At 37.1% G+C, this 25,167-nt stretch overlaps 1 protein-coding gene across 1 annotated transcript in view; it reads left to right on the forward strand.

The window, feature by feature from the left end:
• MBD5 (methyl-CpG binding domain protein 5) overlaps nucleotides 1–25,167 on the forward strand; it is a 129,007-nt gene that overhangs the window by 59,641 nt on the left and 44,199 nt on the right. Inside the window, exons 3-4 of the mRNA XM_058809810.1 lie at nucleotides 12,905–13,041; nucleotides 21,668–21,725. The gene's annotated coding sequence lies outside the window, so the exon portion shown is untranslated. The remainder of the gene's footprint in view (nucleotides 1–12,904; nucleotides 13,042–21,667; nucleotides 21,726–25,167) is intronic.

Raw genomic sequence — 25,167 nt, forward strand, 5'->3', positions numbered from 1 at the left:
CATATTAATTACCCATAACAGCAACAAAATGGTTTTTATATGAAATTCCTCCTCTTCTGGCTCTCATCTGGATGATCTTAGAAACTTTTCCAACTTTAATCATTCTGGGATCTGGACTGAGGTATTTTCTGTGGTTTATTCATACTAAATCCTGCCTAACTATTTTTGCTTCTTGTTGTTTCAGTTTATTATTCCTTGTGCCCCTCCCTCTGGTGTGCTTGTGCTTCAGCCTTTTCCTGCACTTCTTGCAGAAAGAAAAAACAAATCCAGTTGGGAAAAGTTTGTGCAAGGCATTTGTGTGGAAATGATCACCCAACCAGGGAGCTGAGGAGCACAGCCCAGTGTCCTCCTGCTCTGGCTCTGTGGCATAAATTTGATTTATAAAGTGCTACTTTTGTAGCTGCACTCCTGATGTGCCTTGGTTTTTATCCCCTAAATTACTGACACACACCTTGTGGTAGGTTTTAAACAGAGATTTTTTTCAGAGGCTGAAACATTTTTTAAGTAAGGCTTGTGCTGTCCCAAATCAATAGTTCCACACCAAACAGTGAGGGAGATAAACGGCATTGCTGTGAATTCAGAGCCTGCACTCCAGTGACAGAATTCCAGCGCTGTCCGTGCTCTCCCGCTGTGCAGAAATTCTGGAGGAAGAGCTAAAGCCATAAGTGATTTTTGGGTTCAGGTCAGGGGGATTACACTGCAGGCTGGAAGGAAAGAAGGGTCTGGTTCCCCCTCTGTGATCAATCCCCAAATCCAGGAGGATGTAAGGAGCTGAAAGCAGTTTAGCCCCTCAGCCTGGGAAGGGAACTTGAAAAGTGGGATGAAGGAAAGGGAAGGGGGGCAAGGAGAGCTTGCAGGGATTACAGACTCTTCCTTCTTGTTGGAGTAGCAGGGCTGTGCCTCTGGCAGTAATTCTAGCTTAGATTCAAGCTCATGGAATACCTACAATAATGGGGAATATTCTTGCTGTAGTTCCAAAAAGCTGCATGGATTAAGTTTTTTAGAGTGTTACTCTTCAGGAGTGGGAAATTTTAAAAACAATTTTCAAAAGGGAGGAAAAAAGCCCCAAACCACAACATACAAAAGATCTGCTGGACTGACACAATGGCAAATTATTTGTTTAGGTGGAAAAAGGAATTTATAAAATACGAATTTAGGATTGAACTGTGCAGTTTGAACTGTTCTAGCAGTTAACCAAATGTGATTTAAAGATGATATAAAGGTGATTTTAAAGCAGACACAGATTGAGGATTGCCCATCTGGAATTGCTGAATCCTGGAGTCTTGACTCTTGATGGCAGAGCTGAAAAAGCATTTCAGTAGCATGCCCAAATCACAGAATCACAAACACAGCTCTGAAATTACTGAATTTGTCTCTTCCATCCCTGAATTTCAGTGTTCCATCCCTGAATCTCTCTCTTCCATCCCTGAATTTGAATTCTATTCCTGAATTTCAGTGTTCCATCCCTGAATTTCAGTGCTCCATCCCTGAATTTCAGAATTTCCTGCATTCTGGAAGGGCCTCTCATCCCAATACCTGACCCTTCTGCTTTTCAGACATTTAGGTAACTCTGCATCAGTTTTTGCAAGATGAGCTCTAGGACACAGATTCCCAACCAATTAAATTTCTTCTTACCTGTCCTCGAGCTCATCTAGAAACACTCAATGCAGAAGCCATCCCTGCTGTTCATTTCCATAATTCCATGGCTCCAATAAAAGGTAAAAAAAAATAAGATTTTTAAGAAATATTGAAGGTGTTTCTGATGAGGTTTTCTTGTGAAGGTCTAGAGGAAATAAGCAGGAATTCTTCTATCAGTGGATGTGGATGTAGTATCTGCAGCTTGATGATTTAAGTTGAATAAATTATCAAATTCAGGGTTTGGCCAACAAGAGAGTGGTGACACAACCTCTGGCACATCTGGATTTGTCCAAATGGATCTGGAGTTTGTTCTTGCCCACAGCAGCTCAAGGCCTGACAGTGGAAGAAAACAGAATATTTCTGAAAGCTCCTTCAAGACTAGAAAGTAAATCATACAATAAACCCAAAACCTGATCTGTGCTTCTAAAGAAAATGCACTGAAATAGCTGAAAACCTCTGACACCTTCAAGGCACTATTTGAACATCAGAAAAACTTGGATTTTATTTCCTTTTCACTCAAAGGTGTGGTCTTGGTGTGGTTTAAATGCAGAGGTTGGTGATCTCGAGGGCTTGGGTGCTTAGGAAAGGTCAAAAGGAAAAAGCACCCAGGCCCTGGAGATCACCAACCTCTGCATCTGAAAATTAAATCACCCTAATTAGGCAGCCAGCAGCCCCACCCGTTCTAATAAAGAGTGGGAGGGCCTGCTGGCTGCCTAATTAGGGTGATTTAATTTTTAAACAGCTTTCAATAGGTGTCAATGTGGTACCTCAGGATGGATTCTGACAGGGGTACAGGACTGAAGGCTTTGGCTTTGCAGGAACCAAACTGTTTCCTCAGCTGTTGTTGTTTCACCAGAAGCAGTCCCAAAACAGCTTGAGGGATTTGGGGTTTGGGAGCAGAGCTTTCCTCGTGTCCCTGACCTCCCTTGGGGTCACCCTGAGCTGTGCTGGTCCCTGGTGGCTCCCCAGGAGGTTTCCCTTCATGGGAAGTTCTCTGTGGATATTTGGGGGCAGGACACCAACCTGAGCTTTCACCATGGCCGCTGGCAGGGGGTGGGCAGGGAATCCCAAAGCTTCACATCCCACATTGTCATGAGATCGTGGCATGGGTTGGGATGGAAAGGACATTAAATCATCCCAATCCACAGGCAGGGACACCTCCCACTGTCCCAGGGTGCTCCAGCCTGGCCCTGGGCACTGCCAGGGATCCAGGGGCAGCGCCAGCTGCTCTGGGAATGCCATCCCAGCCCTTCCCCACCCGCTCAGGGAAGGTGCCCAGGCTCCCAGCGGGTGATTTTCCAGGAGGAGTCATCCCTGAGGGAATCACTCATTAGGTGGTTAAAGATTTGGATTTGCAGTGTGCCAAAGAACACTTCCAGAAAGAAGTTTAGTAGCTGATAACGTCACAATTCACATTCCAGAAAGTTCTCTGGCGTCTCTGGGAATGCACCTGAGCAGTAATATGACTTTTTGCCTAAAAAATAGAAGAATGTGTTAAATTGTGTTGATGTTACACCAAAAATAAACGGGATGCTTGTTCCTTTGTGTCCCTTCCAAAGAACAAAAACTAAGCCTAGAGTCAAGTTGTATCCCTTGCACTTTATTAAATTTAAAAAGAGGAAAGAAGACACATTGGCCCTTTTAGGTTTTCCAGTGGTTTGAGAAAGAAAAAGTCACTTTTTAATGGAAAGAGAAAATGAGCCTTGCTTTGAGTGCTGGAAGCCCAACAGTTAAAAGTACAAGAAATCTTTAAATCTTTTACTATTGCAAATCCTGCTCAGTTAAAGGGAACGTGGCAATTCTGAATCCTCTGTCCCAGGAAATCAGCGCTGGTTTGAAATGTGTACAAACTGAAAACAGTCTATGCCAGAACTCCTTGTGCTAGTGCCAGCTAAAAGCAAGAAAGAAAGGGGGAAAAAAAAAATCAAATTGATGGGTTTCAAAGCTGATAATTGTGCTTGAGTGCTGTGGCTGTAAATCACTGAGTGCCTTTTCCTTGGATACAACAGTCACTGCATGTAAATGTACATATGGTGCCTTTGCAACAGCACAAAATACCTGAAATTCTCAATTCCAGTTATTAAAATACAACCTGATGCAACATTTCACCATTTGCCTTAACCTGAGATGGTTCCATGAATGACAAATACCATACTGCTGAGGGAAATCAAAATTCATGCACAACATGATGGCAGAATGTGTGACCTCAACTTGAGAGCAGCACAACGTGTTAAATTATCTTGCTGTAGTTCCAAAAAGCTTCATGGATGAAGTTTTTTACAGTGTTACTCTTGAAGAGTGGGAAATTTTAAAAACCATTTTCAATTCTGTGTGAAGAGAGTTTTCAGTTTGGCTCAGCTTCTCCAAAATCCTCTCTCAGGTCCCTGCCTGTGTGTGTGCAATCGTTTTGGGCAGAGAAAATCATTGCAGGTGTGTTGGATGTGCTCCTCAGGATGATCCACACCCCTGGTTACATCCATGACCCTTCCCAAGTCATCTCCTGGTGCTGATCTCACAAAAATTTGAAAGTAAATGTTAAAACAAGATTCTGTTCCTCTTCATTGGTTTAATGTCTTCTGTATTCAGAAAGAGCAGCTGGAAAATGAGCTACAAAAATGGATTTTTATCAAACTTAGTGGCGGAATTTATCCAGAGGTGCAGAAATTGCACAGAATTGTACAGAAATTTGTGGAATCACAGGATGGTTTGGGTTGGGGGGATCTTAAAGCTCATCCCAATCCATCCCAGTTCTGTCAGGGACACTTTTCACTATCCCAGGCTGCTCCCAGCCCCTTCCAGCCTGGCCTTGGGCACTGCCAGGGAGCCAGGGAACCTTCACACCACTAATGGTGATTCTTTTGTTTCTTTTTAGTTAGGGTTGACATTAAATGGTGAGATGATATTTTTTGTTGGGACTCAGGTGTTTATTAGTTCTTATTTACATTATTGTCTCTCAGAGTGAGAGTTCTGCAGCACTTCACTCTAACAGAGTAAAAATGGAGCTGTATCTCTAGAAGGACTTGTAAGGATAAACTGTTTAGTTAAGAAATTACACCTAAATTATTTTTACTTAATAACTAACTACTCATATGTTGTGATGTGGACATTTTTATCCAATTACACAAAACCACCTAAATCTAGAAAGAAGAAGGTGAAGAACAAGGACCAGCCTCCACCCCAAACCCTCCACCTTGCTCTATATACATTGCTATATTCTAAACCCTTAAACTCTGAGTTTCCCACCCTGTGCTATCACACACTTCTATCCAAACCCCACACCCACAATCCCAGTTCCATCATTCCATTCTGGAAGCTTCTCCACAGCCTCAGGTCAGTGCAGTGTTCTCCTGGGGGTCAGTGCCTGCCAGCACAGAAAATCTGAAATTCCCAGCACAGAAAATCTGAAATTCCCAGCACAGAAACTCTGAAATTCCCAGCACAGAAAGTCTGGAATTCCCAGCACAGAAAGGCTGAAATTCCCAGCACAGAAATCTGAAATTCTCATCAGGAGCCAGGGTTCCAGCACAGGGGCAGCCTCAGCTGCTCTGGGCACCCTGTGCCAGGCTTTGAGACTTTTTTTGCAAAGCCCAGGCTGCCATTCATGGTGTGGTTGCAACAAATTTAGAGCTTGTTGTGGGTTTGGGGTTTGGAGCAAGGCAATTAATTCAATTAATGAAGCAGAAGGGATGTTTGTGCTGTCACATTAATTGTGCCACAAAGTGATGTGGTTACATTGAGTGGGGAACACCACTGATGTAAATATTTTGGTAAATAGGTATGATGATAGCCCTTGATGATAATTTGGAGAATGTGAGAGGACAGTGTTATTGCAGGTGAATTCATATTTTCTGTATTTAATGTTTCTTTGGACAAACAGACCAAAAGTCTGTTAGGGAAAAACCTTGGTGTAAGCTGCTCATTTTTATCTGCTGCCTAAAATACTTGAAGGTGCTGAGGAACAAATTTTGTACCCCCCCGTGTTCACCATCATGTGCTCAGTTGGGCTGACCTGCAGCACTAAAAGCCAAATTATCTGGTGTGTCCATCCAAAACATTTTCATGTGTGTTTTAGCATAAATTCTTACACTGAGTAAGTTTACACCTCTTTGTAGTGAAGCCCTAGTATGCAAAATGAGCATCTGCCTGCACAAGCAGATTCATAATTCTGATGGTTTAGCAGAGGACATGATTATAGTTCAGAAAATAAATCATCTAGGAGCCTGTATCTGCCTTGTGTTGGCTCGTTGTAATCTTACTTGAGATTTACTAATTCAGTCCTTCCACTAGTAGCAGTTAACTGTTACCTGCAAGGACCTGGGCACTGTTATTTGAAGATGCTAATGCAAAAAATATCAAGAAAAAAAAAACAAAAAAACCCCAAAAAACTCTATTATATATTATACATTTTATGTAATATATAATATATTATATATTTATGTTATATATATTATATATTATATATTATATATTATACATTATACATTATATTATATATTATATATTATATATTATATATTATATATTATATATTATATATTATATATTATATATTATATATTATATATTATATATTATATATTATGAGGCTGCTAAAAGCTTTGGATGGTGCCATGCAGCAGGAAACTCACCTGATGTAAAATCTGATCGTTAATGATGTTAAAAGAGCCCCAACAGGTGCACAGATCTCACTTCATGGAAAATTAAAGATGCTCTTTCTGGTTTTCAGGCTATCTTGATATTAAGGAGAAATACTGAATTATCAAGGAATTATTCTTGTTGTCCAAAGGAAATGTTTCCATCTGTTCTCTGCAACTGAGCAGGAGATAAATAGGCATTTTCTGTGCTCTGGTGCCATTTGCAGAATGGCTTCATTTTGTCTTTATGCTCAAAACCACATTTTGCTGGCATTCCCTGAGACTTTGGTTGCTCAAATGAAGGTCCTGCTCCTCACACTTGCTGATCACATTTATCCAAAGAGGGGGCAAAAGTAGAATTCCAGTTTGAGGTTATGTTAGGTCCCAGTTTTGTTTGTGTTTGGTGGCCGCTTTTGCACATTCACACATTCCAACAAAGCAGATTGAAGTTTTCTCCCCTGGCCCAGCACTGCCGTCCCTTGAAAGGTGCTTCTAAAATCCCACCAGGTTCTTTGTGTAGGGAATTACTTTCAGCCTTGAACTTTTTCAAGCTGATGGGATCATTCAGATCCTTTACATTGGGCTTGGTTTGGATCTACTCAAAAAACAGAGCCCAAAAATACTGAAATATGTGAGAGGCTGATTGGAGGAGCAGCAGCTCACAGGGGTTGTAGGGTGAGGAAGAAGTTCCAGGGTGAAGCCATGTCCAGATGTTGTATTTCTGTTTTCTGCTGTGGAAAACTGCTCCCAGTACAGATCCCAATACTTGGGTGACATTCCCAGTGCCAACCTGGCATTCCTGCCCCTCAGGGTCCTGGCAAATCACATCCAACTACCTGAACCTGGCATGTCCAACACCACGTTTATCCTAAAGCCATTAAAAAACTTCCAAAATTCAATAGTGAAACTAAAATTATAAGTATGTCATTTAAATAGAAATATGTAATATCACATAATAGAAAACATAAAATTTAAAGTGTCAAAATATAGTAATATATATAAAACAAAATAAAAGTTGTAAACCAAAAACTAATCCTTCTTCTTCACCTTCTTCATAGGTTTAAATAATATTATATTATTAAATAATAAAATCCACATTACAAACCACAATTAATAATTATTAAGCTAAAATAAAAATATTTTAAGTATAATTCCTTAATTAAATTATTTATCCTTAAAAAGTCTTATAAAAAATACAACTCCATTTTTTAGTTTGTCAACATAAAATACTCTAGAACTCACAGTTTATAAAACTGTAATATAAATAAAAACTAATAAACATCTACATCCAAACAAAAGATACAATCTCACACATTTAATCCCAACTCCAACAAAAAGAAAAAATAAAACTGAACATCAGTTCTGGAGGAATTTCAAGTTTTTCTCTCTGTCTCAGCCTCTCCTTGTGAGATGGAGTCTCTCATCTGGAAGCTCCCCTTAACCCCTTCCTGCCAGGCCTTTGAATTAGAGAAGTTTGCAGGTACAGGAGAGGAAACAAAAGCTTCAGGGGTCAGAAACTTCATTTTTTATTACACCTGAAGCCAGAGAGTGCAAAAAACAGGCTGAGAATGAAGGAACTGGGACACTTTAATTGTGGTTTCTGTGAAGGAGGAAAAATTCAGTCATTAAATTGACATTTTGCAGTTCCCTGTTCTTAGAGCCATACAAAATGGTAAAGCTGTAATGTTATTGCACTTACAATTTAATTATTATTGTTATTATAGTTATTAACCTAATATTTTAATTATTAAATTAATATTATTTAATTCTTAAGCTAACTTAAGCAAGGCATTTAAAATTGTTTCACTTCTTGTATATTAGAAGTTCCTTTAGCTTGAAGGGGGTATTTTTTGGTCATAGAGAAAACTTCATATAAAATAATGAAATAAAAAAGCAAATTTAGGTTTAACCAAGTTGTCTGTTGGCTTCTGAAAGTCTTGTTCTCAGATCCTTTTCCTCTGTGTGCTCTGCAGATGTGAAAATCCTTCAATTTACCTTTAAAAAACTGGAATTTAGTTATTCCTGTTGTTGATTTGCTGTCAAATACTGACACCTTTAAATCCTTGTTTTTACTGTGCTTTTCCCCAGTGACATTTAGTACATTTCTCATTAATAATATTTAATGTTTCTCTTTGACCTTAGTGCTGTTGTTATGCATATTTCTAAAAATCAGAGGAATATTTGGTTGTTTAGTTCCATACCTTAAAACCAGACTTCATAAAATCTCTCAAAGCTTTCTGAAAACTCTTTCAATCCTGGGCTAAATTTTGATCGAATTTTGAGCTCTATTTCTGAATAAATAAGAGAGATATTTTTAAAATTATCAAATAGATTGAAATAGTAGGGCATTTTCATATAAATATAGACTCAGGAGTGATCCAGTGTGAATTAAATCAAACTCACAGGGGAACCATCCATTAACCTGAGCGAGAATAGAATCAGAATTCCAGAAACTGAATTCTGCTGTAGGAGCCCTGGGCCTGGGGATTATTCAGATAATTTCCTGATACTGTTATCAATGCATTGGGCAATTAGTTGTGCTAATTAGCAGCATCACTTTGGAGGGAGTGGAGTGACAAGGACAGAGCAGGCAGGGATGGAATTGGGATGGAATTCATTCATTGTGAAAATTCATTGTGAATTTTCTCAGCCTTTCCAGCTTCAGGATAATTTCAGTTGGAGCCTGAATCCAGAGCAGAGTCTCTTCTCCCTCCCATGGCAGCATCTGCCCTGCAGGAGAGTTTAAAATAATGAAAATTTGCCAGTTATGGAGATTTGTGCCAAGAATTTTGAAGTAAAAAGTAACAGAGTTTAGAGAAGTTTATGTTATTTTCTTTGGGGAGGATTTAATTTTAAACAATGGCATAATGTCATGTCGAAAAGAAGACACTTTATTATCTGATGATAAAGTGTCATGAGGCAAAAATATAAACTGTTGGTGTGCTTGCTGCATGAAATTTCTTCTCTCCTAATGAGTTTGGAGTTCTGGAAGTCCAGGTATCCTTTTCTTCTCCTCCTGCTGTGGGTGTGTTCATCCAGGTCTTGGTGTGTCACAGACACATTTTATGAAAATCCTTTTGCTAGGATCTTTTCTCCTGAGAAGCTGGGAGGCCTCAGGAACAAAATGCAAGCAATGGTTATCTGCTGCTGTGGGATGCAACAGGTGCATCTGGGATTGGGCTCATGTGGTTGTTTCTGATTAATGGCCAATCACAGTCAGCTGGCTCGGACTCTGAGAGTCACAAGATTTTATTATCATTCCATTCCTTTCTATTCCTTGCAAGCCTTCTGAAGAAATCCTTTTTTCTATTCTTTCAGTATAGTTTTAATATAATATATATAATGAAATAATAAATCAGCCTTCTGAAACATGGAATCAACATTCTCATCTCTCCCCTCATCCTGGTACCCCTGTGAACACACCACACTGGTGGAGTTGTGTACCTTGTGGAGAAATGGGGAAAGTTCTGATCTTGGGGTCAACACAAATGAATTTATATGAAATACTCTGAGGTAGGAGATAGAAATTAAGATATTTTGGTGGGTTGAGTTCACTTTTCCTGTGGAGGAAGTGTTCCCTTGATGCCTCAGGTTTGGCTTTTCTATTTTTCAGGTTCTGAGCTGCTTTAGTGTAAAAGGGATAATGTTTAAGGGATGCTGAGCTCTGTGCACAGAGCAGGGAGACAAAACAATTCCTGCTCCAGCTGGGCACCAAGGACAAATGAGCCAAATCTCAGCCCAGGAGCACAAACCCCGTGGGCTGCAGAGAGAAAAACAAGCAGGGTGGGACTGCAGGGGCTAAAGCTGCAATGGGACAATGAACTGCAAGGTGCAAATGGAGCAGAGCTGATCCCAGGGACAGACCCCGGCAGCGCTCGTGCATTTTGGGGCCATTTTGGTTCATCTTGGGTGCAGCCCTGGCTGGGCTCTGGTGCTGCCCAAGGTGGATCCATGGAGGAGATGCTGTGAGTGAATCCCTGCTTTATTCTGGGGCTCTGCCCAGCCCCTGCTCCAGGGCAGCCTGGACAAGGTGTCACCACCAGCAGTGTGTGACAGGAGCAGCAGGAGGAAAGAGTGGACACTGGGCTGGAGACAAATGTGACAACTGTTTCCCCTGTTTGGGTTGTTTTACCAAACATCTTCACTTTTTGGTGGATATTTCTATTTCCTATGATAAGGCTGAGGTAGAAACTCCTAAAGAGAGAACCTGAGCACCCTGACCCATGGAAGGTGGCCCTGGGGAAGGGGATGGGGCTGGATGGGATTTCAGTTCCCTTCCAACCCAAACACTCTGTGGTTAAAAAAATCAATTATTTGTAATATGGAGTAGTAACAACCGATTTTTTACCAACTCATTGTTTTGTACTTTTAGCAACATAGGAGAAATAAGAGGAAAGACAAATTGGCATTATACAGACCTCAAATTCTTTGTTTATCTTCTCAGTTCTCATCAGTTTCTTGGTTATCTCTATATTAAATTAAAGATCAGTGAAGGAGAAAAGTTGATTACATTTCCATTGTGAGCCAGAGAACAGCTGTGCTTGTACACCAGGTATGCACAGGGGCTGAGGGAAACAAATCAAGTTTTCAAAGTGCTGTGATACAGATGAATGAAAATAATTTGTAAATTATTCATCAGATTTAATTCTTAGATGTTTTGAGAAAACCAGAATAAATGGGGACGTGTGATTGTTGGAGAGACCTTTATTCTCCAGCCTTTACAAGTTTAAATCTTGAGTAGAAACTCCATCAAGGTGTGGAGAATGTCCAAACTGCAGGGAGAGGTATCAGCTACTCAGGATTTATAGGATTGAAATATTGACTCAACTGACGTCTGATTTTTTCCTCTTGCAAATTAAAACTCCTTTTTTAAAATTTTTTACCCGTAACTGGAGACACAAAAAAATAGATAATATCCCTTCTTACACCTTGTGGGCTCAAAGCAACAACCACTCAAATGACAGCATTGCCAAACCTCGGGAAAACGTTCCTTATATCTATATATCACATTTGGAAAATAAACATGTCAGTACCTTAGCCTTATGTATATATCACATACATAAAGGAAATACAGCAGTGTGTTATATTTATAACAATGGAGCACAGAATTCAGAGAAATGTGATAGTTTGTTGGCCTTCCAGCTGATTCTGAATTAACTTCTCAGCAAGACCTGCCTGGTTTTGGGTGTTTCTTTGAGCTCTCCTGTTGTTCACGTGGTCCATGGCGTTGTTAGGCAGTTACAGTTCATTTTTGATGTTCTGTTCATCTGGCCAACTTGTTGTCATACACGAGCCCAGGAAAGGCCATATGTTCCTGCAAAGGTAGCCTTGGAAGGTGGGATAGCTGCTTCTCCTTTTCCTTCTGCCATCTGTTCTGCTTTAACTTCGTTTTCTCCACATACCATGTCAAGCAAATACTCACATAATAGATGGGAATTCTAATCAGCATGGAAGCAGGATTATTGTTGCCAACAATAGTCAGGTATTCAGATTTTTTAGGCATTTCTCTTGCTCTTTGGCATTGTAACAGTTAAAATTTAGAATTTAAAAGCTGTAAATAAATAAACATTATTTTGATTTTAATCACAAATACACTGAGATGTTCCCATGAACGCAGAAGAGATTTTCAGAAATGAAAAGAGCAAACATCCTGGATTTCCCCAAGTGCCTGCTGCTCTTTCCTTTTGGAGTTTCTCCTTGCTGTCCATGTGCCACCCCTGGCTGCTCCAGCCCAAGCATTCCTGCAGCCACGGGGATTAGGGCAGGATCTGGGTTAAGGCTAATCCAGAGAAATACACAAATCCTGGCCTGATCCAGGAGGGACTCAGGGAGCACAGCCATGAGTTGTGCCCTCTGACAGAGTGAGGGACTGCACCTCAGGAATTCCCTCCTCAGGAACTCCCTAAAACTCCAGGAAAATTGAGGAAAAATCTGAGTTTTCTGGCTTTGTGCTGAGCAGACAGCAGAGCCCTGATTTAAGCCAGATCTGACTTGAGTCTGAATTAGGAAAACCTGAAAATCCTGTGCTGACTCCAAGCATAATCATCTATATAAAGTGTATTTTCCCCCACTTTTTATGCTGCTTATAGGAATAAAATTAAATACAAGGCCATGCATAGACCAACATCATGATTTGCCATCACTCCTTCAAGTCACAGAATTCTGTTTAGTTTAGAGAAAAAATCTACAAGGCATTTGGGGGGAAAAAAAGTCTACAAGTCTGTAACCTACTTTCAATGGCTCTAAACTACTTTGGGGGTTGTTATATTAATTTATAGAAATGTCCATGTGTGTGAGTGTATATAAAAAGGGATGTGTGTATAAATAAACAAAACTGGGCGTCTATTTGCTATTTTAGTTCTTGGAAAATTTGTGGTGGATCTTCTCAAGAAAATCTCTTTTTAAAGTCCTTTTCTCCATTCTCCAGCTGTGTGGGCTCTGTTTTTACAGCCCTAAATTCTCTACAAGTGTAAAGCAGGGGAGGATAGAGCCAGACCTGCACCCTGCGCAGACTGTGGGGAATTCTTCTGGTTCTGTTTGGGCAGTGAAGTCAGAGATCCTTCCAGAGGGAATTTAGGAACAATTTCCCTTTCTGCAAATCCCCCTTTAACACAACATATATTTTATTGCAGGAAGAAGAGGCTTTATCACAACAAAACGGGCAAAAACCACAAAGACTTGAAGAAACAGCACTTCTCTAATTCTTCCCAAAAGTTCCCAGAAGCACCAAATCCTAAAGGATTACACCCACCAGTCTTCCTGATTTCAGGTGGGTGAGTTCTATCTTTGCTTTTCTTTCTAAAGTTGGGGATTCCCATTCCCCAGAGAGTCCAAGGCTGGGCTGGACAGGGCTTGGAGCAGCCTGGGGCAGTGGAAGGTGTGGGATGGGATTTCTGTCCCTTCCTGTTGTTATTGTAGTCTTAGAGGGTGTGGGATTTTAGAGGAGTTGGTTATATAATATATATAGTTAATATATAGTTAATATAGATATATATTATATGTTATAATATATATATAATTATACATATATATAGAATTATATATATATATAATAGTTAATATAGGTATATATAATATATAGTTAATATAGGTTATTATTTAACTAATAAATAGTTAATATAATTACCTATATTAACTATTATAACTATTATAGTTATAGTATATACTTATATTAACTATTATATATATATATATATGTATATAATAGTTCATAACTTTCTAGTTCAATGAACAGTTGGTACATGGTGTATTTTGGTTTTTTAACTTATTACTTGTACTTATTTTTACTGCATTGTGGATATTTTTATTCCATATAATGGAATAAAATGGGTTCCATGTATATTCCATATAATGGGGTTTTGTTACTTTTGTACACATATATATATATGTGTGTATATATAAACATATATATATGTATATATTATATTATATTATATTATATTATGTTATGTTATGTTATGTTATGTTATGTTATGTTATGTGTTATATATTATATATTATATATTATATATTGTATATTATATATTATATATTATATATTATATATTATATATTATATATTATATATTATATATTATATATTATATATATATATATACACATATCTATACTTCTCGTACAACTCCTAAACTCTTAGCTTACTTTGCAATTACAATTACTATAATTGTCTATACAGCCACACCCCTACATTACAAACCCTTCACCATCTTACCAATAGCTTCTCACTTAAGGTATATTTTTTTCTTACAACTATAGAAATAGAAGTTTATTATTTTTCTGCTTCATGTCTGTGTATTGTATTTTTACATCAATCTAAGGTTGTAGATCAAACTCTTCAGTGTCTCTGGAATTTTCTGTTTTTCTGATGCCCACACATTCCCACCCAAACCAGTCTGGGGTTCTCTGATTTCTCTGAAATGAAAGACAATGCAATTAATAAATATAATTTTGTGTAACTTTTTCCCTTAACAAAAAAATAACAAACACTGTAAAGAAAATCAGGCAGAACTTGATGCTCCTAAACAAAAGCTGCTGCTGTTATTTTCCAGCATGGAGCTCGTGGCTCTAATTTGGAATTAACTGGTTGGGAGGAGAGGTTTTCAGTTATGCCACAGAGTAAATGAGAAAAATAACACAAGAAACAGCCAATAATCAAGTTGTTTGATTTAGAAGAAATGCATTTAAAACCCAGCTAAAGTAAAAAGACAACTGGCTGACTGCCACCCTCTTTTTTACTCATTTATGACAGCACACAATTAAAAAGTTCAGTTTGTTGCTCTTACAACAATAACAGATTTTGGTATTTTTTATGTTTACTCAAAAAAAGTATCTTTAATTTTAGATCCTCCAAATACTGTAGTTGTAAGAATATTGTTTGTATCTGGAGAGATTAGATGGGGACAGGATTTTTTTAATCTGGTAGCACAGATTTGTTATGTAAATAGGAAGCTCACAAAGGAAGGAGACAGCAAAAGGCTCTGAAAAAACAGATGTGTCTCCCCCAGAAATAAAGCCACCACTGGATTCCTGCAACTTTTTGGGAAGTTTATTGTTAGTGATGTGCATGGAATCAAAAAAAAAACCCAAATTCTGTAGTCACTGTGTAAGTCCATTTCCATACCCTCAGTACAGATCATTTTATCATTAATTTATTGTTGCTATTTAATTTTGATAAGTTCAAAATCAGAATATTCATGTCAGTGAATTCTCATGATGCCTTGCTGTGGATTTCTCGAGCTCCTTTCCCTGCTGCTCCTCCAGCCCTTAGCACTGGCCATGTGACCCAGATTTTTTAAGCCCTGCTATGACTTTAGGTTTTATTCTTGGGCTCTTTCATCCATCTCTTGGAATTGTTTCCAGTAAATTAGAGTTTTACAGTGCTTGCTGTGATTAGCATTCTGTGCTCATGGGGAATTCTTCATAAAAATGTCTCTGATCAATACCTTTCAATGTGTTTAAACATTAATGTATAATTTTATATGAAGCATGTTACATCCATAGTGGAATTATGATCTAAAATACATTTTTATGCAAATTCTTTAATGGTAGGCTATACCATCTTTCTATCTGTTTTTGTTACTGTGAAGATAAATTATAATTATATGAATAACCTGCATAAAATGGTTGTGTTTTGAAATACTTCCATTCAGTAATATCTCTATATTCAATAATATCTGTGGACTGAATGTTCCTTCTTAATACAGGGTATTAAAAACAGGTAAGCCCTCTACAGAGCCTAAACATTGATGTTTTCTAGTGCCCCAATGCTTAAGAAAATCTAAAAATATCTTCATAATTTATAGGGTGTCATTTATGAAGTCATATTGGTTGGGGAAGGACTTTACAGAGTTAATCATTTTTATTTTAAGTAGTTTGCATGTGGAAAAAACCCATTCCTGAAAGGCTCTGCCAGGTTGGCAAATGCAGTTTGAGACAACCAAGAATCTTTAATGCCCATTTTTACAAAATTCTGGGCCCTAATTTGCACTGAAATTGGGAAGATCAATTGTTTCACTTTCCAATTTTTGTTTTGTTCAATTTTTGGTTTTCAATTGAAAACTCAGTTAAACTGGGGATACTGGTGAAATCAGTGAAGCCAAACGGCAGGTTTTTCTTCTCAACTTCGTTAAGATATTTAAATAATCATGGGAAATGCTATATTTAGTTTAATAGCCAGTGCACTTTGTGACTTGTGCTGTCCCAAACCTCAGATTGTATCCAGGTAGGAATGCTTGGCTCCTCCCCTGGGCACAGCATCTCCCAGTGGGATGATGGAATTGGATCAGCCATGCAGGGACACTCACTGGCCATGGACAGAAGATAATTAATAATTAATGGATCATTAACAGAAGATAATTAATAATTAATGGCCCGTGAACAGCAGAGATCTCCTGGAGGGAGGATTGGCTGTGGAAGAGATAAAGAAAACTGCCCCATGAACAGAACTGCCCCACCTCTAACAAAAATAGAATACACATCTCCAACCTAAGACAAGCTTCTACCTCACCAAGGCCTTTTGCAGCATCACAGCTCCAAAACTCAGCTTTTTGTCTCTAGCTGGAAGTTTTTGTGTGGATCAGTTCAACTCAAAAGGCATCTTCAGTTCCAGTCAAAGCCATTCCTTAGAAACAAACCTTGCTTTGTTTATGCTACAAAGCAATTGTGTAGGGGCTTACAAAGCAATCAGGACAAGCGGAATTAGAACCTCTGGCTCATTGTTTTAATTGGAGCCCTGTGATTATCTCAGCAGATGTAAGTGGGGTGCAGGAGCTCCTCACATGAGGGGTGGAGGGAGGCAAGGAGCTGGCCCCAATGGACACAGCCCATCATCGAGAGCACCACAGGAGTGTCTAGGGCAGAGCTCAAAGTGCAGCAGCAATTCTGAAAAGCCTAAAAGATCTCCAGGATAACTTGAAGCAAGGTCATGAGAAGCAATGTAGGTGAGTATTCTAAGGAAGCTTTGGAATTTTTGGTTTTTTGGTAGCTCTGCACTGTGGCAGCGAAATTCCAGGACAAAATATTTGAGGCAGCATTAAAAAAAAAAAAAAACAAACAGAAGATCAGCCATCTTCAACATTTTATGGTGCTGAAGTAGAAAAGTAGACAGCTCAGCAGTTCATGCCTTGGTGGAAGGCAGACAGTGCACCCAAACATGGACTTTTAGATAAGAGAACAAAAAAAAACCTTTCCTGACCTCAATTTAAGAGGTTGTATCCAGCCAGCATGTGAGGCACAGCATTTTAATGGGGATAAACCACCATTTTGTGCTGCTGTGATTCAGATGGAGCATTAGTCATAATTGGGAGTAAGGTATTTTGACATACTCAAACGATAGAACTCCAGTTCTCTGTTGGAAAATCTGCAGCACCATTCCTGCCCTGGGTGCTGGTGGAGGAGCCAAGTGGAGCTGCCTGAGGTGGAGCCAGACCTCTCCAGCACAACATCAAATCAAATGCTCTCATTCTTCTGGATTTTCCTGATCAAAACACAAGGTTACACCATGTCAACAACCAGCAGATGGGAAAAAGAACGTCCTAGGAAGCTCAGAGAACACGCTTGGAAACGGAGCTATAAATACCAGGCTAATTCCATAGCTTTAAGATTTCTCCAAAGCTTTTTTAAATCCCTCCAGAAAAGGCTGAAGAGATCCCTAATCTGAAGTGGCCCAGTTGAAGGAATGTGTGTGGTTTTATTTTTAAATGAAGTTACATCTACAACAGTGTTGGGCATCTTAGTGAGTCACTGTGCAATATTTGTTGGATCAAAATAAGGATTTTAGACACATTTTCATTCTTACCAGGAGTTTTTTCTTCAGAGGAAATGTGGAATTCTGTCTGATTCCATCTGAACTGATGCATGCAGCATTCCCACAGGATCCCTGATGGTCACAACTCATTTAGAATCCCTTTTTTGAGAGCTGTCCCTGATTAGGGAGAGCTGACACAAGAGCTCCTAAAATTCCTTGGTGGAAATTTATGTCAATCTCTTCTTCCCTGTGAGGGTGGCGAGGCCCTGGCACAGAATTCCTAAAGAAGTTGTGGATTCCTCATCCCTGGAAGTGTCCAAGGCCAGGTAGTGGAAGGTGCCCATGGGACACCTGGATGAGCTTTAAGGTCCTTCCAACCATTCTGGGATTCTCCTTCCATTGAAATCTCTTCATTCTTTAAAAATATCCCAGATTTTCTTGGTGCGTCTTTGCTTTTGGTGAGATCAAAGGCAGGAGGAGTTTTGCAATACTGAAACTACCCCTATAATTAAAAAAAACCCAAAACTATAAAATAATATTAAAAATATTTAAATATTTATTTATTTATTTTAAAATAAATTTTGATGCTTATTTATTAAATCATAAGAAATAAATGTCGTTTACATTGGTATTAGCCAGAGGAATGCAAAGCAGAGCAAGCAGCTCGTGCCAGATTTAGAAATCAGGGCTCTTAAAAAACAGCTGAAAGGGTTGGGTTTGTTTATTGTAGGAAAAAAGGGAACACTGTAGGATGGGCAGAAAAAAGAGATAAGAGGGTTTTATCAAAGCACTGGTGGGGGTTGCTCTGTAGATTAAAAAAAAACCAAAATCTAAAAAGCAAGTTCAGGTTGCACCAAGTGTAATTTGGGAGAGACAGAAAGAGAAAACAGGCCAAGGGTTTTTTGTTTTACCTCATATCTGACTGCAAATGTGGATGGAAAATTGGGATATTTTACCTATCAGTGTCAGGAAACTTCAAAAAACACACAAAGAAGGAGCTCCCTGAGAAAATGTCAAGAATTTTGACCTCCCCCACTGGCCATAGGCTGAGCATTTTGCTCTCCTGGGATCCCTCTTCATTCACATCCTGAGTTTAATTTTCACCTTAATTTTGGGATTCAGTTGTCTCATTTCCCTGCAAACCTTTCCCATCCACCTTTTCCTTTCAGTTGCAGGTGTGCAGTAAAAATGAACCAAAGGATCTTTGTTTTCTTAAATAAAATGCTTTGAAAAGCTTTTATTTCAAACAGAGGGAAATTTGGGTTCAGCAGCCTTTGGAAGTTGGAGTCCAGAAGCTGCTGCAGATGAACGTGAGGAATAAATACCTGCAGCAGCAAAGTGAAATATGTTGTGATGGAGAGCTGCCCGAGTGCTTCTTTGCCCACATTTCCCCAATAATTCACTTTTTGGAGCAGAACATCCTCAATATCTGCGTGAGGCAATTCCAGAGCTGGTTTGGGGCCCTGTCAGAGAATGAAGAACTGTTTGAGTTGCGAGCTGGGATATAGATTGTCCTTAGCTGGGATGAAGCAATGCCTTTGCCAGGCTCTTATCTTTTGTTGGAGCTTTGTTCTCCACTCTTGGATGTGCTGCATCCTTACAGGCCACATGGTTTTAATTGCTGGGTGCCTTACTCTCATTTTTCTTTCCCCTGCTTTGATGAGCTGGTGGAATTCTCCTACTCTTGACTGTGATTCACCCTTTTGTTCAGCTCCTTCAGACATTTTCTGTCTGCTTTGGGGGTATTGCTCATGCAGGAAAATCAGATTTTTCAGAGCAAAGCCAGGGATTCCTGGCAGGGCAGAGCTGAGCATCACCAGCAGGTACCACCTTGCTGAGCATGAAAAATACATGTATCATGTTTGGATAACTAACACAAATAAATATGCATATAAATATATAAATATATATAAAATAAATGTATCGTGTTTGGATAAATAACATCAATAAATATACATATAAATATATTTATATATAAAATAAATGTATCATGTTTGGATAAATAACATCAATAAATATACATATAAATATATATAATAAATGTATCATGTTTGGATAAATAACATCAATAAATATACATATAAATAGATATATATATAAAATAAATATACCATGTTTGGATAAATAACATCAATAAATATACATGTAGATATATGTATATATAAAATAAATGTGTCATGTTTGGATATATATGAAATATATGTATATATCAAATATATGTATATATCAAATATATGTATATATTAAATATATGTATATATAAAATAAATGTATGATGTTTGGATATATATGAAATATATGTATATATCAAATATATGTATATATCAAATATATGTATATATTAAATATATGTATATATAAAATAAATGTATGATGTTTGGATAAATAACATCAATAAATATACATATAAATATATTTATATATAAAATAAATGTATGATGTTTGGATAAATAACATCAATAAATATACATATAAACATATAAATATATATAATAAATGTATGATGTTTGGATAAATAACATCAATAAATATACATATAAATAGATGTATATATAAAATAAATATATCATGTTTGGATATATATGAAATATATGTATATATCAAATATATGTATATATCAAATATATGTATATATTAAATATATGTATATATAAAATAAATGTATGATGTTTGGATAAATAACATCAATAAATATACATATAAATATATTTATATATAAAATAAATGTATGATGTTTGGATAAATAACATCAATAAATATACATATAAACATATAAATATATATAATAAATGTATGATGTTTGGATAAATAACATCAATAAATATACATATAAATAGATGTATATATAAAATAAATATATCATGTTTGGATATATATGAAATATATGTATATATCAAATATATGTATATATTAAATATATGTATATATAAAATAAATGTATGATGTTTGGATAAATAACATCAATAAATATACATATAAATATATGTATATATAGAATAAATGTGTCGTGTTTGGATAAATAACAGAAATATATACACATAAATATATGTATATGTAGAATAAATGTATGATGTTTGGATAAATAACATCAATAACTATACATATAAATATATAAATATATATAAAATAAATGTGTCATGTTTGGATAAATAACATCAATAAATATACATATAAATATATGTATATATAGACTAAATGTGTCGTATTTGGATAAATAACACAAATATATACACATAAATATATGTATGTATAAAATAAATATATCATGTTTGGATATATAAAATATATATGTATATATATGTGTATGTATAAAATAAATGTATCATATTTGGATATATATAAAATATATATGTGTGTATATATATATATATATAAAATAAATGTATCATGTTTGGATATATAAAATATATATGTATATATATATGTATATGTATATGTATATGTATATGTATATGTATATGTATATGTATAAAATAAATGCATCCTATTTGGATATATATAAAATATATATGTGTATATATATATATATATAAAATAAATGTATCATGTTTGGCAAATCCCTTCCAAGGAATGTTTCACCAGCCCTGCTCTGAAGCAGGGACTCCACCCCTCACTTCATTGGCCAAGGGAATTGATCCTTATTAAGGTGATGGTGTGAACACATCTGATCATTGTTATGTGAGAATTCGTCCCCAAAATCCACAGGCACCAACTTTGAGGCACTTGGCTCCTTTTAGTGGGCTAAAAATACCTTGGCTTGCTGAAAAGTAACTCTGAGTGAAGGGCTTGGGGCAGCCAGACCCTCCTGAAGCACAAAATTTTATTTAAAAGTAGGCAACAATGTTGATCATTTGTGTTGCCAAAATTCAGATTAAATAGAGTAAGGCTGATTTTGTAAAAAGAAATCATCCACTGGCAGTTTATTAAATATTAGGTTCTATTTTCCATGCTGTGATGTTTGATAGAAATGAAATGTGTACAAAACAAGAAGTGGAAATAGTTACTCCATCATTTATCCTAAGAAACCTTTTCTAAGTGTTTATAAATATGAAGAAATAATTAAGAGTCATTTAATATTGGAATCTTAATGTCCTTAGTGGGGTGTGTTGCTCACTATTCTTATTTTGTGTTTTAACTGATTCTTTTCCAGCTTGGAGTGAACAAGATGAACAGAGCCACCTTCAATCTAATCCTTAATGAGGAAAAAGGTCAGGATTTTTTATTTTCATCTCAATCCCCTGTCCTGCTCTTCATTAATACATTAAACATTATTTTCTATGGGCCTTAGTGGTTTCAAAGGTTTTAAATAGCAAAACAAAGGTGATGTTTGGATGGCAGGGTGAGCAAGAATGTTTTTAAATCAAATGGGAAATTCAGGAAAGAGCTGACTCAGAGCAGTGTGAGTAGAAAAAGGGGCTGGGGAAGGAAAGGTCATGTATACAAATCTTCATCAAGATTGATTAAAAAGTGATTAAACTCATAACTAATAAATCTCTGCTACAGCAAGAAGAAAACATTTGGCATTTAAAAGAATTAAAATCACTTTTTCTAAAAAAGAAATCCTTGAACTTTTGCATCCTTTTTTTATTTTTTTCTTAGAAAACAGAGAAAACTCTCTCATATAAAATAGTGAGGCCAAATTCTCCAAATACTTCTACATTCAATTAGTCAGTAATTATCTGCTGATGGAGAGATTAATCAGATTTTCAGGGTCCAGAGGCAGTCCAGACTCTCCAATATTATTCCATTTATGCCAGATAAGGCCAGGAGGGTTTGCACTGAGGGGTCTGAAGAGCTGATTTTTATTGTTCCCATATATTTTTTAATACCTTAAGTGTGTTTTCATCAGGGAATTTGCTGAGCAGAGCTACGTAATTCAATAAACAGTTGAAAAAGGGGCACTTGGAGAAAAAATTCCAAGGGTCTAAAAATAGTACAGTCACATGATTACTACTTTGGCACAAAAGCATAATTTATGGGTTTAATTTGCAATCTTGCTACAGTTCTGACATGCTCCTGCACAGGAACTCGGGCTGAATAATTCAAATTATTGAAATATTGCTCCATCCTCAGCTTCAGGTGTCTGGCACAAAGGAGGTTGATGTTTTTTATTGAGACCTCTGCATTGAAAATATGGGAGGATGGGTTTCATTTTTGCCATTTATTGCTTCATTTTTGGTCTCAGAATTAATGGAGATTTGGGGCTATTCAAAAATTGTTATTCCAGCGCTCAGAGCCTTTTCCCAGATTTCCAAAAATCTTGAATTTTTTTTCCTGTTTTTTAATCTAATTGAATTTCCATGGTAATTTTTTAAGAGTTCTGTTCAAATATTTTTTTTTCCTTTTAAATTCAATCTTTATTTTCCCAAATTTCCATTTCCCTGGTAACCCCTTGAGTCAACAATGTACAGCAGAGCTGAACACTTACAAATAGTTATTTCCTCCTCAATTTCTGCATCAGTTTATTTGATATTTTCTGAACATTCTCTATCAAAGATTCCTGAAATTCATATAATCTTCATTATAAAAGCATTGCAGAACTGTGCTGAATAATATCAGCTTTTTGCAAGGCTGAAACTTGAGAATTGAAAGAAAATCCCTCATTTCTTTATCCAAATTCCCCTAAAATAAAGTGGATGTGAAGTTTCTCCATTCTCATTAACATATTCCTGATAATATTCCATTTAATGATATTCCCTAGGAAAGCTTGGGATAACAGTGACATCATTCTTAGCTGATTTTTGATGTACACCAAATATTAACCCTAATTTTGACAAAATCTGAGTGCTGCCATCGTGCTGACACAAAATAGGTCTGGGTCACATGCCCAGTTCTGATCTATTCCCCTTGGAAAGAAAAAATTCCATGTGGTGAAAAGCCTGGAAGACCTTCCATGGGGTGAACTAATAAATATGTGATTAAATTATAAATAAATATTAATAAATCCATAGTGAACAGCCAGACATGAGTGTTAAAAACGAAATCCTTTTATTTTGTTCTCTTTTTTTGGCTTTTTTTGTGCAAAGCCTTTCAGGGGTCTCTGTATCTTTATCCATTCTTTCATTGGAGGTGACAGCCTCAGTTGCTCCCAGCTTTGGGAATTGCACAGAAAAATGGGTTAAAAGAAGATTTTAGGGAGAAGATTTTAGGGATTGGTGCTGTCCATGAAGGAATCCTGCTCCTCCCCAGCTCACCCATTGTCCATTGCCTTGGATGACTTTACTGGCACAATTAAATCCCCAAAATTCAGGATACTCTGATTCTTCCCTGGTGGGAAGGTGTCAGATTTTTATCTGATTATTGATATCATATTAATATTTGATTACTGATATCAGATTTATATCTGATTACTGATATCAGATTTATATCTGATCACTGATATCAAATTTCTGATCACTGATACCAGATTTCTATCTGATCACTTAACAGCACCCTGATCCAAAATGCTCCAAGGAAAGGGATTTGTGTGACATGCTCCTAAAGATCAGCTGGATTCCATGCAGATAAATCCGATTTTCTCCATGAAAATAATTTTCTTCTTGTTTTATTGTGTAATGTAGTGTTTATAGTGAAGTGACTCCTTTGTAGGCCTGGGAAAATGAATTTCCCATCCCTGGGGAACATCCAGGGGGCTCCTGGCTCTGGAGAACAGGGCCAGCAATTCCAAAGGCCTGGAATCCTCGTGGATTTTTTGTTCTTTATGGCTGTTTATGGAGTTTGTTGTTTATGAATTCACCCAGATGGCTGCCAGGGAATCATCAGGTTGGAAAAGGCTCCAAAGCTGAGTCCAGCCTGAGCCCGGTCCCCACCTTGTCACCAGCCCAGAGCACTCAGTGCCACCTCCAGGTGACCCTTGGGCTCCTCCAGGGAATTGTTTTATGGAGGGGTTAAATTCCCATCCTAAAAAACTCCACAGCATCAAGAGGGGTATAAAATAAGAGAATTTAAACCTTGTTATAGATAAAAACCTGCTTTAAAAGTTAGAAATAGCATCAGAGCTGGTTGGACTGTGAAGTGAGCTGGCACAGGGGCAATTTAAAATGCTCATTTTAGTGAAGTCATTCAGTGCAGAGCTATTTTCCGGTTGTGGTGAAGCATTTTTAATACTCTGTATTTACAAGTGAGATGTGTTTTCAAGATATATCACAACTCTATCATGTTTATCGTGAGTAAACCATGAGTAAATCCTGTGTAGAGCTGTGCCATGGCCCTGGACACCACCCCAAGGAGAAGAATCCTGAAGGATTCAAGGTTTCCTTCCTACTTCAGGCACTTTTGTTTGTTGACTCACTGGCCTAAAAATAGGCCCTCATAAAGTATTCACCACTGATCTAATTAGTCAGGAGAATGCTGCTTTTCAAACTGGGAAAGCATTCCCAAAAATGATGCAACATTTGTATCTAATTAGATGATACAGGAAAATCCTGGCTAATTGCTTTGATAGACTTAAACAGATTAATAATGTGCAAGTGGTAACTAAATAAAAACTCCTTTTCACTGAGTGCTTTGAAAGTGATGCTTTTTAAGAAGCTAAAATTCCTTATTAGTTCTGAAACCCCAGGACTGTGATTTGAGAGCATTTCTCATTTTGGAGGTTTTTCAGTGCTAGAAAGGAAATATCTCAAAAATGAGATTGTAATTTGTGTATCT

The sequence above is a fragment of the Ammospiza caudacuta genome, chromosome 8 (genome assembly GCF_027887145.1).
Source record: "Ammospiza caudacuta isolate bAmmCau1 chromosome 8, bAmmCau1.pri, whole genome shotgun sequence".
Lineage (NCBI taxonomy): Eukaryota > Metazoa > Chordata > Aves > Passeriformes > Passerellidae > Ammospiza > Ammospiza caudacuta.